We start from the raw sequence: 13864 nt of genomic DNA, 5'->3' as shown, positions 1-13864 counted from the left end.
AGCAAAAATGCAATACTTAAACTTCTATATTGGTTACTAATTCACTGTTTCTTGAGCTTGTAGAAGCATTTGATGAAAAGATAAATGTTTCGTTTTCATCACGATTATTAACTAACCTAGAAAACTTTTTTAGAAACTTATTGACCGAAGTTCATAGCATGCATTAAAAGGAAATTGGGAAAGGAAGATTGGGAATTAATTGAGAGGAAGATTGAGAATTTCTCTAGACAATAAGGCGGCTTTTTATGAGAGGCGTGAAGAGGAAGGTTATATTAATTGTCAAGGTTAGCTGGTTAAGTTGCAATTTAACTACTTATACTTCAAAGATTTTTGTAACTTATGGCTTTTAGTGGGTCTAGTTCGGTTTGGTTCGGTTTTTAGTTTAAAATCAAAACCGAACTAAAACTATTAAAATTTATGATTTTGAAAATCGGTTTTTCATTTCTGTTTGGTTTTCTTGGCTAATTTTTCTTTAGTTTTATCAGTTTTCTCAATTAATTTTTCTTGAGTTTTATTGATTTTTTCAATTAATTTTTTTCAATTTTTTCAATTAATCAATTATTTTAAACATCCCTAGTTTCCTCAATGCAATTTGTATAGCAAATCCTCTACACCTTTTAGAGTATTATTAATTGTAAAACACTTGTGGAAGATGAAATAAGATTTCAAAAGAGTTTCAAATTTTATTTAAATTATCAATAATTATGATATTGATAACAAATATACATTAATATAGTAAACATACTTTATGATATAATGTCTAAATCAAAATATTTGTATGAATATATAATAATTACACTATGAAATTGCTTATTAAAAAGCTAAGTCAAGTCACGTATGACTTTTTTAATATTTAAAGGAATATAGCACGCTTGGTACACTTGATTTGTAAATATAAATTAATTAATTGTTAAATTGATAATAAATTAAATTATTTAATTTATTAAATCCTACTTTGTTTAGAGTTGTAATTTATTTTTTGTTTAACTTGTTCAAGTGACAAATTAATATTTTATTAATTATAAAGTTATTGAGTTTTTTTATAAACAAAATATTATTTATAAAAGAACAAGGTATATAAAACCTTGTAATGTGATATGTATGGCATAACACTAAATAAATTTAATAATAATTTCATTAATGGTTAATTGTCAGTAACTATAAACACATTAGCTTGCCCATATTAAAGTATTAATGGACATGGGGATATTTAACCAAATAGAGATCGACTCTCTTACATGAGTAACTATATAAATCACAATAGTTATGAATCAAGATAATAACTTTGTTTTTTTATATTTTAAAAGTATTTTAAAAAAAATTATTTTTTTTCTTTACTTCAATTTTTTTTGTGTTTCTATATATTTTTAATGTGTCAATGTCAAAAATAATTTTTAAAAATAAAAAAAAATTATTTTCATCTATTTTTAAATAAAAAATAATTTAAAAATTAATTACTATCATACTTTCAAACAACCCCATAAATTGCATGGAAGGGATAATAAACATATTATTATATTTGTGCCATTTGACTTGATATTCTCATCAGAACATGTTCCCTTCCTTGTCTGTCTGACCATGGTAGAAAAAAAAAAAAAGAGAGAGAAAAAAGATGAGGTTTAGATATAGAATAAATTGAACATAACAATCCACAATCATATTAGCCTAATTAGTGGGCTGGCGTGAGTCTTGATATTATTATCCACAAGCATTTTAGTGGTTAGCCGGTTATATCGCTTTGAGCCGAGTCTTCCAGCAAGAGTTGTCGCCTCTAGCCTATAACAGATCCCAAAAAAGTCCTACATTGGGCCTTGCGGATACATTATAAGGATAAAAGGTTAAACATGGCCCAAAACTCAAGATCCATATTATTATTCAGTAGTTTAAATTCTTAACTATCACTACATACAATTAATAAAAAACACACGGGCAATTAACTGAGAGAACAAATTCTCTCAGAAAGATCATTAATGTCTGTACTCAAGAAAAAAAAAAGTTATAGCACTTAAATATAGGAAACTATGTTATTGTTATAATTTATTTTGAAAACATGGTTAAATTAAACCAAATTAAATATGAGATCGACTCATTTTTTAAATTAAAAATTTATTAAAAATTATTATTTAAAGAAATACTTGAACATCAAACATTAATTTATTTAAATCAAGATATGAATGATTAAAAGATTTATGTAAAGGAACCTTCGTTGGCTTACCTTTACAAAACTCCATACCTTAATCTCACATTGAAGGCCAAAAAAAAAAAATGCTAGGTTTTATTTTATTTTATGACGGTTAAATAAGGTAATAAATGAAGAAAAAAAATTATAGTAATTTCCATAACAAAGTTAATTCTGCATCTGTTTTAATTTCAGAATTTAATTATACATGAATTTTAGTTTCTAAATTTAGTATAAAACGGGATTGAAGGGCAGCTGTTCTCTACAACAAACAGTAACTCTCATGTCTTGTTCTCATCTATTTTTCCGGACCTTTTCAAATATGTTTCTTGCTTTGTTTTTCTCATGTTATTCTAAAGCTTAGAATCTAGTATTTCATGGTGAGATTTTTTAGTTCGTTTCCGAGTTTGGAGTCCATGATCAATAGTACACCTAATATTTAATATAGATTATATTGTTGAAATTCTAAAAATCTAATTATATTTAATTTATTTATATCAAGTAAAGAGTAATAAAATTATACAAATGAAAAATATAATTTTTAACAACATTATCACCCATATCCCTTCTATATTCTAAATACTTTAACAAGTAAAGAAACCAATTAATTTATTTAAGATTTGAATATTTCTTAAGTTGTTTATTTAATAGTAAGTTCTCAATGATAAATTTAAAAATTAACTAAGTAAAAATTCTTCTTTATTCATGCAAATCACGTCTTAGTTAAACTAAACATAAACATACAATTAAATTATAATACCTAACAATTATTCATTGTATTGATGCAGGTTCAATCTCTTAGAAGCCTGGAGTTCTACATTTGCTATTATGGTTGGGGAGACTGTAAACACAGACAGAGCACTTGCAGAAGCAACACAGTCTTCAGAACTTGCTCATTCATTGTTGCTGTTATTCCGTACTGGTCTCGCCTTCTCCAGGTTTGCAAGCGGCTAGCCTGGTTGTCTGTGTGTCTAACATGCCCAGCTTTTTAAAACTTTCAAACACAATCTTTTGATTGAAACGTGGAAGCAACGACCACCACTCTGAGTGGCATGGAAAACTACAGTTTGGTCCTTGAAGTTTTATTTTTTTATCATTCAATCTTTATTTTTTGAAAATTTTATGTTTGTATCCTAAAATTTTCATGTTTATGTGTCTGATTCTTACGTGTCAAGTAAGGACAGAGATAGAGAGGGCTACGAACATCTGAACTTTTTTTTTTTTTTTGTCAATGTGATGTGGGCAGGCCAATCCTCCTGGGTCTAGGTTTGACCTTTTTATGTTACTTTGAATTATTATTTTTCTAGTTAAATTTATTATGAATAAAATAATTAAAATAATATTTAAAATACGAGCCAATTTTGCTACAATTCTCAAATAAAATTATACTTTTAATTAATTTATTACAAAGTTTATATAAAACAACATTCTATCAATATTAGTAGAATACAATATCTATTTTTTTATTTTTTATTGTAAATTTATTACATCAATTTTTTAAATTAGTTATTATTTTACCTTTTCTTTTATCGTATGCAAATCTCTAAGCATGATTTTTTATTTAGCTTTATTTTTCATATTATAATAAGTTTCTATTTAAGAAAAAATAATTCTCATAGATAATATATTTTTGTAAAAAAGATAAACAAGAGAGTAGAGTTTCCATGGAAGAGTGGGTATTTTTTTATAAAAATAAAAAAATCATCTAATAAAAAATATATTTATTTAGAATATAAATTATTTTATTCTAAAAAAATATCTATTTTAATTATAACAAATAAATAAAAAAATAATTTTAAAAATTGTCCCGCTAGGGTAAGAAAACCAATAGACAATATTATAGATATTCATTGGCATCCCTGACTTTATTTCAAAGCAAAGACGGTGTGGTCAGATTATAGTCTGTGCCTGCTTTTAGTTGAAGGGTTGTAGCCGTTGAGTGGGCTAGATCGGCCGAACTGGACCACATTATCAGAGCCAGTCCACCAGCTTCCTTCTTTCGAAGCAGTGAATCCGATTCTCGGAACAAATCATTTTGTCTCGGTCTGGATCTTTAGTCTCTGTTAAAGAAAGGCTTTGGATTTTCTTAATGCCTCCGTTTTATTTCACCAGTTACTGCCAATTGCTACCGTGCACGAGGAGTGGTTATGACTTACAATCCAATCATCCTCTTTACGAGCTAGTCTGTTCTGTGCTTTTCTTTTTCTTTCATAATTTCTTCTTTTGAACCAAGTAGGATGCAAAAGAATATGTAATCAAGAATTCTGCTCGCTTCAAAATAATAATAAAATATATTTTGTTGCATTTGATGAATCAAGGACATGAAACCCGGGATATCTTGGGTATAAGCAAAAGCCATTAAAAAAAAAGTTAAATTGGCTATATGGCTTTTTAAATAGTATAAATATATTTTTTGTGTGCATTCCAATAAAAAAAAAATTTGAACAATCCATTTGTTTTTTAATTTATTTAATATTAATGCTTTTAGTTTTTTAAGAAAGGTTTAATTGGTGAAAAAATAAATATTTTAATAATCTATTTTAATATTTTGGTTGTAGGTATAATTTTTCTTTGAGAAGTCATTTTTACCTTTTCATTTTGCTCTCCCATTCAAATAGCAAAATCAATGAAGAATAGCTAAAAAATTCTACACTCTTCTTCTGCCCTAAGGATCCGAGAGTTACAGGTAAAAGGTTAAAACCGAAAGCTGTGCTATGTTATGGTTAATAGACCAGAACGATGTAACGACATGCAAGCCTACAGCTAAAGCCCAATTTATACCTCAAATTCATTTAGAACCAGCACCAGTTGAGAGTGCTGCGTGGCACACATGTAATTATCTAATATCGCAAGCAAGCTTTTTCTGAGATTGTAATAATAGTTATTTTTTATATTAAAATAATCCGAAAAAACTAAAAAAAATAATTTCAAATCACAAAACACATTTTTAAGGCAAAAACAAATTCATAAAACCAGACAAACCAAGCTTTTGACCAGTTCATAAAGCAGCTAATGTTGGGATGCCATGCCCATGAAGCGTTGCCAGCCACGGGTTCACAAGCTTTCACAAATGGGCCTGGGATGTACTGAGCTCAGATGCCAGAGAGTTTTGCTTGACGTCGTCGTTTCCCACGTCAGAAACTGTAATAAAAGAAGCACTGACCATATCAGTGGTCCCCGCGCCAAAGCCATGTACCGCATGGTTGACGATTTGATGGGAATCTAATCCATCACAGCTTAGACCTTCACTTGCCACTACCGGAGTAGGCTGCTGAAGAGGTACTTTTGGTACTTACATTTCAGATATGGACAGATTGACCCCACGCGCAATTTTATCCGAAAACGACAACATTGAAAACAAAATGCAATTGGGTTTTTTTCAAAAAAAAAAAAAAAGCTCAATAATATTTAAAATTTAAAGAAATAGCACTGCTTGAAAAAAAAAAATATCATACTTTAATTTTGTCATATTTCAAACAAGCAACACCCATTAAATACCACATTTCTCAGACTAATTAAAATTGAAACAAATTAAATAAACAAACAATATTGTCTTTTTCTCATGAAAAAATTATTATTGCAGTTACATTTCTCTAAAAAAAAAACTCATTAAATACTTAGATTTTAATCTTAAATCAACAAAAAAATGAATTTATCATAATTTCTAAACATCCTTTGAGATGTTTGCTACTTCTATCAATACAAATTAAAAAAATCAAAATAATTATTTAGATTTGAATATTTTCATATATAATAAAATAAAATAAAATAAAATAAAATATTTTTATTTAGTAAAAATTATGGATGTGGAAACATCTCCATATGAGCATGCATTTGATACTGAGGTTGCTAGACATGACATTTTAAATTACATGGATTACACTTTATCTCCAACTAGGATGTAAGTATTGCGATATTATTTTTGCAATTATTTATATTTATGTTGTTTTGTTGTGACTTTTAAAAATACAATTAAACTGACATGTTTTTAATGCTAGGTGGCATGTTGGAAAAGTTTTTGAAAATAATTCAGCGCACGTGCTAGCATTTTATCGGAATGAGCTCAATACGCAATATGCTATCTAGATATTTTTTAAAAAATATTTATTAAATAAAATAATTAATTGCATCAAATCTTTGTTTTTTATATTTATTTAACTTATAATTTATAGGTTATTTGGATGCCTTATTTGAAAGAAAGATTAGTCGTTGCTCAAGCTGTTTATACCAATGAGATAGATACACGGACAATAGTAGTTCCATTAATATGTTTTGAGATGGTTGAGCTATATTTTATAGAATGAGTAGTGTGACAATTCAATCATAACACAACACATTATAGCTGATATCAATACGAGCTTTGCACGCCATTACTTACGAGGGTAAAAATGATAATCACAATTGGTTAGGGCAGTACGATACTTATGTATTATAGTGATATGCATGAAGGAATTAGATTTTTATAGAGATGCATTATGTGATTACCAATAAGGAGTGTATGATTTAGTACATGAGTATAACATGACGGATCATTACTCTAAATCCCAAATAAGTTTTTCTACTTGAATATATGCAATACGAGCAACATAAATTCAACATCATTTAAGTAATGAAGTCGTTTTACAATCAATATATGCTAACCATTAAGTTTTATGCATTTATCTTTTTATTTAATATTAATTTTTTATTAATATTAGATTAACTTTTTCTGAGGGGAGGGTTGGAAGGCCATATCTTATCCATGTAATGATGACGAAAAAAGTGAAGTTCATATTGTAGCGTTCAAGTGGTTAAATGTCTGTCATATCAAACTTTAAACATCCAGAGAAAAATTAACCTTTGATGATGTCATGATAGAAAACATGACAATTTAGTAAAGAGCATGAGGATTCCGTATCAGACTTGAAACCTTTAGAGAAAGACTAGCCATTGATAGTGCTGTAATAAAGATTACTTGAATATTGTATTGTTAAATTATTTTATATTTATTTTTTCATGTGTGTGTGTGTGTATTGCATTCATATAGCGATTTGTCATTATGGGAAATGAGAATATATTGAATTTAGTTAGAATTTGTTGATTTGTGATTACTGTAGCTTTTTACATGTTTTTCAAGTGAGATAAAATTTTGGATATAATTCTTATACAAAAAAAACTCTGTTTAAATTTGGATATAATTATAAATGTTTTAACTTTCTAAAATCATAAAGTAAATAAAATTTTAGAATAACAAAAATTATAATTTTATAAACTTTTTCAGGCTTGAAATATGAAAACAATTCAAATTTCATGACCAAAACAATATGATAATTTTGGCTACAATCCAACTATTTTATTAAATATTTAATTGTTTTTTTAAACAATTACAAATTATAACATTTCAATAATGTTATAGTTTAGAAATACAACATCTTATTGTTATTATGATTATATAACAGGACATCAATCACGGTTTAGAAACAAAACATGTATCAAATATCTTATTTTTTAAGCACAGTATCCTCAAATGATAGTATTTCACCTAATTTTTTTCACCCTTTGTTATTTGAATAGTTAATTATATTTTGGTGCTAATTCGGCCATTTATCCGCAGCCGGGGCTGAATTACTGTTACCAAGATTGCGACTTTTCAAGTGTGAATGTAATTTTTGTCTTAACACGGTTGCATCGCGGTGATTAGAATACCTAGACGGGAAATATATAGTAAAGCATGAGGCAAGCGACAAACGAAAACAAATCTAACGTCAAAGATGGGAGAGATCATGGTACCGGTGCCTTGGCATTAGCAACAACTGCAAGTTTGGTAGGATGAAGTATCTCCGTTTTGATGTGAGTGCTTAGATATTTGCACGTGAGGTTAGAATTGTGAGTGAGGAAAGTGGTTACAAATCAAGCTCAAAAGCCTACAAGGCTGATGCTAACGCTACTGCTACTGCCACTGCTAGTAGCATCATAGAGGTAAATGAAGAAGAAGGAGAAGGTAATTCATCACATGCTGTGGTTATTTCTCTAGTTTGGTGACCTGCTTTCTGATCCCCAGACTAAAAAAAGTCAGGGAGAGGAGGCAATTTTCCTGGACGGGGCCAAGTTATGATACTATGGAAGTTTGAGAGAGAGAGAGAGGGGGGGGGGGGACTTCCAAAGATCAAATAATCGAATAAGACCTAACTTGAAGGACGGAGTTAGGAATAAAAAGCTACCCAAAAATGCAAATACACGAAAAGACGAGTACCTAGTCCAAAACCAAGGATACAGTCAAAAAGTAATAAAAATAATAGAAGAAAAGTGTAGAAAACAGAAATAAAGAACTCACATTTAAAGGACGGCTGAGAGCACGCCGCTGGCGGCTACGCGTCCGCAATAACCGCTGTAGTGGGCCCGTTGGAACTATATTCACTGTCAAGTGCCACATGTCATGTATCCAGGGCTTTCCCCATCTAATCTCTTAAAAACTCAGATATGTCACCATACGCCCCGGTGCCACCAAAGCCTCGCGTGCAAGGTAGCCCATTTAACTATCCTTTGACCACAGATTAACAGTCTCTCTCTCTCTCTCTCTCTCTCTTATAGTCTTGTATGGGAGCACGAGCCAGCCCATGCGTGCGCAAATGCATGCGCTCTATAAGATCCCAACGGCGATGCGATGCGTAGTTGATATTAGCAGTCCCTTGCCTCTTTTCCCGCTCATCATTTGTTTTGTTTCTTTTTATATCACTAGGCATAACCTCCCAGATTCCGCCACGTGTTCTGTGACTCTTGATCGAGTGGTCTGGGCCACGTGAGGAGGGGGTGCACAGGAGAAGCAGGGTACATGAGTGTCATTAGTGAATGGTGTGTCAAAGATAAGACGGCGTGTTAATTAAAAGGTGTATGTCGCGTGTAGCACTTTTTAGCATAAAGACTGCTGTTTCCCACTGTATCCGGGGATTCGGTTGTCGGATTTGCAAGATTTTCTTCCTTCTTCTTCCTGTTTTTTTTTAACTCCTTCAGCTTTTTACCATTATGCCCGTTTACCTGTAAGTATTTTGGAATTCTTTAATTTGGAGGGCTGGGCAATTACAATTAACTGATTTAATTACTTATTTGTCCCTCTCCTGGTTGGTATTGTGTCTCCGTCCGTGGTTACTCGCGCCCTCACGGAGTGCATGAGCAGCGCGATACTGTGAAAATCAAAGGATAGGTGACTGCTATCCTCGTGAAAATGCTTGATTTGTTTCTGGGTTTGCGAATGTGAGCATTCGTGACTAGTGAGTCCCTTTTATCCTATTCAGATTTTTTTTTATTTTTTTGTTTTGAAATATATTAAAATAATATATGTTTTTTAAAAAATTATTTTTAACAAAACAGTAAAAAAATTGATCTAAATATATAAAAAAATAATTTTAAATAATAAAAATTCAAAAATTAAATATAAAAAATAATTTAAAACAATAATAATAAAAAAAACTACGGCTCAAACACCCTCGTTAATAAAGTATAAGTACATAAATTGCGGTTGTCTCTGATGATACGATACAGAAAACAGAGAATTTTTGCATGATTTTCAAGCCACCGAAAACACATTATACTTTTAGTTTTGATTCTCCAGATGTTGAGAGCTCTGGACAATAGCTAAGAGACGCCATTGAAGTTGATTATCCTAAAATACAGAGAGCTTAAAAACTAGCATTAAAAAAAGCCTGAGAAAGCAGATACTCAAAATATATGGATGCGAGATGCCAACTCAAAACTGTGTCCATCCGGTTTCATTTTCTTGAAGAAAGATTAAGCAGTTCATAAAAACGCTCCACGATCCAAGTGATCAACCCAGATTAGGTGAAGGCAAGACATGAAAACCTCATCTGATTTGTTCTGTATTCAAGTTTTTATTGTAGATGACAGAGACAACCGTTTGTTGAACCAACATAATAATTTTTAACTACTATAATATGGCAAGTTGATGGATGTCTCTAGTGCTACTTGACCACAAGTCCAACTTGTCATCCAAACAACAAATTAATGACGAAACAGAGCACTAAGCACGAACTCATTATTCTTACGTGAAATGGGGATTAGTTTCATAGCATGGTAGTTCTCTAGTCAACATGATAATTGCATTACTGTTAGAGGTGGGTAATCTTGACTTCTAAATCCAGGTTAAGGGAAAATTGCAATCAAAGTCTATAATGGAAGACTTCAATCGATAGGGAAAAAGAAAGTTGAACTATAAGGCTTGCTAATTATTTCTCTTATTCCCTTTTGAACTTAATAAATTGAGACAAGTAATGTCGAAGCAGAGAGCTAATTTCAGGGTTACTAATTCCCTTATAATTACTTGGAATCGGACGCTCTGTGCACCTCATTATAACTCAACTGTAATCAGAGCCCAGAATAATGTGTTCTCCACTAAAATAACATGAAATTTGTTATAATTACTCAAATTATAAGACCAAATCCTCGTGTGAAAAATATTATTCAATATTTGTTGGGCCGTATTGCATGTCAGAAAAAGGGATGAGAAAACAACAATCACGGACATTCAATTGTTCGAACTGGGCACTTGGCGTGATGCGCTATGGACAGAAGTGGCTTCCATGTCAAGTAGGTTCGACTACAGGTGCTGCTGCCAGTGTTCTGGGCCGGTGGTTCTAGCGAGCATGTGGGTGGGGGTTGACTTGCTAACTAATTAATGCCCTGCTAATGTTTGGTAATTCAATCCAACTACGTTGGGATGAAATGATTAAAGCAATTCTCCATTTCAAGTATGTCAAACACCATATCATTCCGCTACGAAAGAGGATTTCTTTTTGCCAATATTGCAGTATCTGAAGAGAAGAGAAGGTGGGAAGTTCACTTCAACATCACATCTATAAGATTGCGATGCTAAGATCTCAGTTTTCTTGTCATCGGACGGATATGATATGAATGTCCAACAACCACATCTAAATCATGTTCCATCGCATTGTATTGTGGTGCCCCATCAAAGCAAAGATAGACGTGTGCATATCTTAAAACTTGCCCATTAACCTCAATATATATCAAAACCCTTAGTTCTCTACAGTAGATGGGAAAATATACAATCCCTTCCCATGAACACAGCATAAAAACACTTAAAACTTGCCCATTATGTTTGGACCTTGCCAATGTCACCAAAAGCGTGCCCATTTCACGTGGTTGATGATGGAATTTCGAACAATTTTCAAACCCCACCAGCTTACTCAATTCACCCAATCTCTAGCCACTGAGCTTAACTTCCAAACGCCACCTTAAAATAAGTTAAGAGAGAGGGTTGACGCTTTCTAATGGGCCATTTCTTTTTGGTAAAATACAGCAACAAGTATAAAGTAGAGTGGGATAAAAGTCTAAGATAGTGGGTGGTGCCAGGCATATAATATTTTGAGAGAAGGGGGCATGGATTCCCTCCATCTGGTTCTCCTTTGTGTATTGGGTGGTGGGAATTGTTAAAAAGCACAACGTGTTTTATCTTTTTAGTGCGGGCTGGAGTGGTGGAGAGGGTATTGTTTTTTAGCTTTCCAAGCGTGGATGTTTTTGTTGGAGAATCCACAACCAGATGGCTCCATAGTTCCATGCCCCACGCTAGTTCCCCCACCATAAATCAAATTATATGTTAATGACCGCACTGTAAATTAATGCCAGTCAATGCTAGCCTGATAGGTGGCTCTCATCTTCATGCATTCGATCGGCTCGCTCAATACTCTTCCTCTGTTTTCTTATGATCAATAGAAGTTCTCTGTGCCCAATAAACTAATTTTAGCCGCAGAAAAACACGGAAAATATTGTTGATTTGCCTAGATGAAAGCCACTGGTTTTTACTCTAATGTTTTAAGTAAATCACCAAGCAACTTCAATTTTTATTGGATCTACGTGTCATGTACCACACTGTTAATGCAAATGATCAATTATATGCCTCCACAACCTTTGATCGAGCAGTGCAGACAAGCCCAGTTGTCGTGAATTGTGGGGATAACTGGATTGTTAAAACTCGATAGAAACTGAATCAAACTGTGACGAAGAAAAAGAGAAAAAGAAAAGAAAAGGTGGAGGGGAAGTGAATGTGCAACCCTGATGGCGAATGCTATGTGATGGTGCTTTACACAGAATCATCCATTTTATCTTCTCGGTGGGTGCTACTAGGCTTGAGCTTGCATCAGAACAAACCCATGTATGAAGGACCTTTTTTTTAATTGGTTGCAAGTGGCCAATCCATCATTCCCGTGCCGTTGCTGGATGCTTGTTGGATAATCCGACATTGCATTCAAGAAAGCAACAGCATTTAAAATCTTTAAATTATTAATTCGGTGATTAAACGAGAGTGATGATAAAAAGGGATCGGCACGTATACGATGATTAAATAAAGGTATAAAACACAAGACGTGCGGAGGAACCCTTAGCTTTACATCTCATCTTGTATTTGCATACGAAGCAGGTGGCTGGCTTAGTGCCGCCAAAAGAGTCGACCCGATGGGATTGGGAGGGGGTAGAGGAACTTGATTAAGCATGGTTATTGTTCCCTCCACTCCAAACAAGAGGGCATGAGAGTATACATGTTATTATCCATTGTTTATTCTTGAGTTGCATATATTATTCCGGCGATGGATCTTCTTACCTGTTCATAAGATCTCCTTCAGGTGATTAAATCATGGGGGTATCTTTATATATATTATTCTGTGGGTCGTACCATGCCCTGCTCGGCAGAGTGGACTCTCCTTTTCTTTTCTTTTTTTCTTTTTTTTTTTCTACCATGGTCAGACAGACAAGGAAGGGAACATGTTCGTGGTTTCTTATGTTATTTTTCTCTTCTCGGATTAGAGAACCGGTTAGACTGTACGTTGTGTGGGAATTATACTGTACATCTGTCCTTGCTGTAAGAGTGGCACTGGATAGATATCACAAAATTACTTGTCAGTGCCTATAAAGCTATATGCTATAACTAGCACTGGCACCCTCTTCCGTTTGAAAGTTTTAGCTGTAACCTCTCTTTTATTATTACGAAAATGTTAAATGGATGAAACTTCTATGGAATTTAAGATTAGTTTTTATTTCAGTCTTGATGCCTTTACGACCTTAGTATATTTACAACATGGATGATTGATTGTCGTTTTAAAAAATATTTTTTTTTATTTAAAATATAATAAAATAATATTTTTTAAAAATTATTTTCAATATTAGAGTACTGAAATGATCTAAAAAACATTAAAATATATTAATTTAAAATATAAAAAATTAAAAAAATTAAATTTTTTATTTTTTTTAAAGGTCAAAACAAACATGGCGATACTGTTCTCTCTGTGTCTCTCTCTTTTTTTTTTCAAGATCTCATCATGTTTTCTGTATAAAACTATTGAGGTGAATTAAATACCCTTAGTTTTAATGATTTTTTACTCAAATGATTTTTATTTTATTTTTTAGATTTATTTTTCAATTTAAAAAATAAAACAAAAAACTTTAAAATTTAATGTCATGATTTTAATTTTTCCATCCAGTTATTTTAATAGTTAATGGATTTAGTAACAAACTAGCATAGAATCAAGAGTAGCAAATCAAACAAGTTTTAATCAAAGGAAAATACAACAAATTCTTAAAAAATGTTGTTGTATACTGTCTAAGATAATTGGATTTAAAGTGTATATATGGTAATATGGTGCCACTATTTAAAATAAATTTTTCTACCAAAAAATATATTTT

Source organism: Populus euphratica, unplaced genomic scaffold (genome assembly GCF_000495115.2).
Source record: "Populus euphratica unplaced genomic scaffold, PopEup_1.0 scaffold6.1, whole genome shotgun sequence".
NCBI lineage: Eukaryota > Viridiplantae > Streptophyta > Magnoliopsida > Malpighiales > Salicaceae > Populus > Populus euphratica.
Note: the sequence above shows the minus strand (reverse complement) of the source record.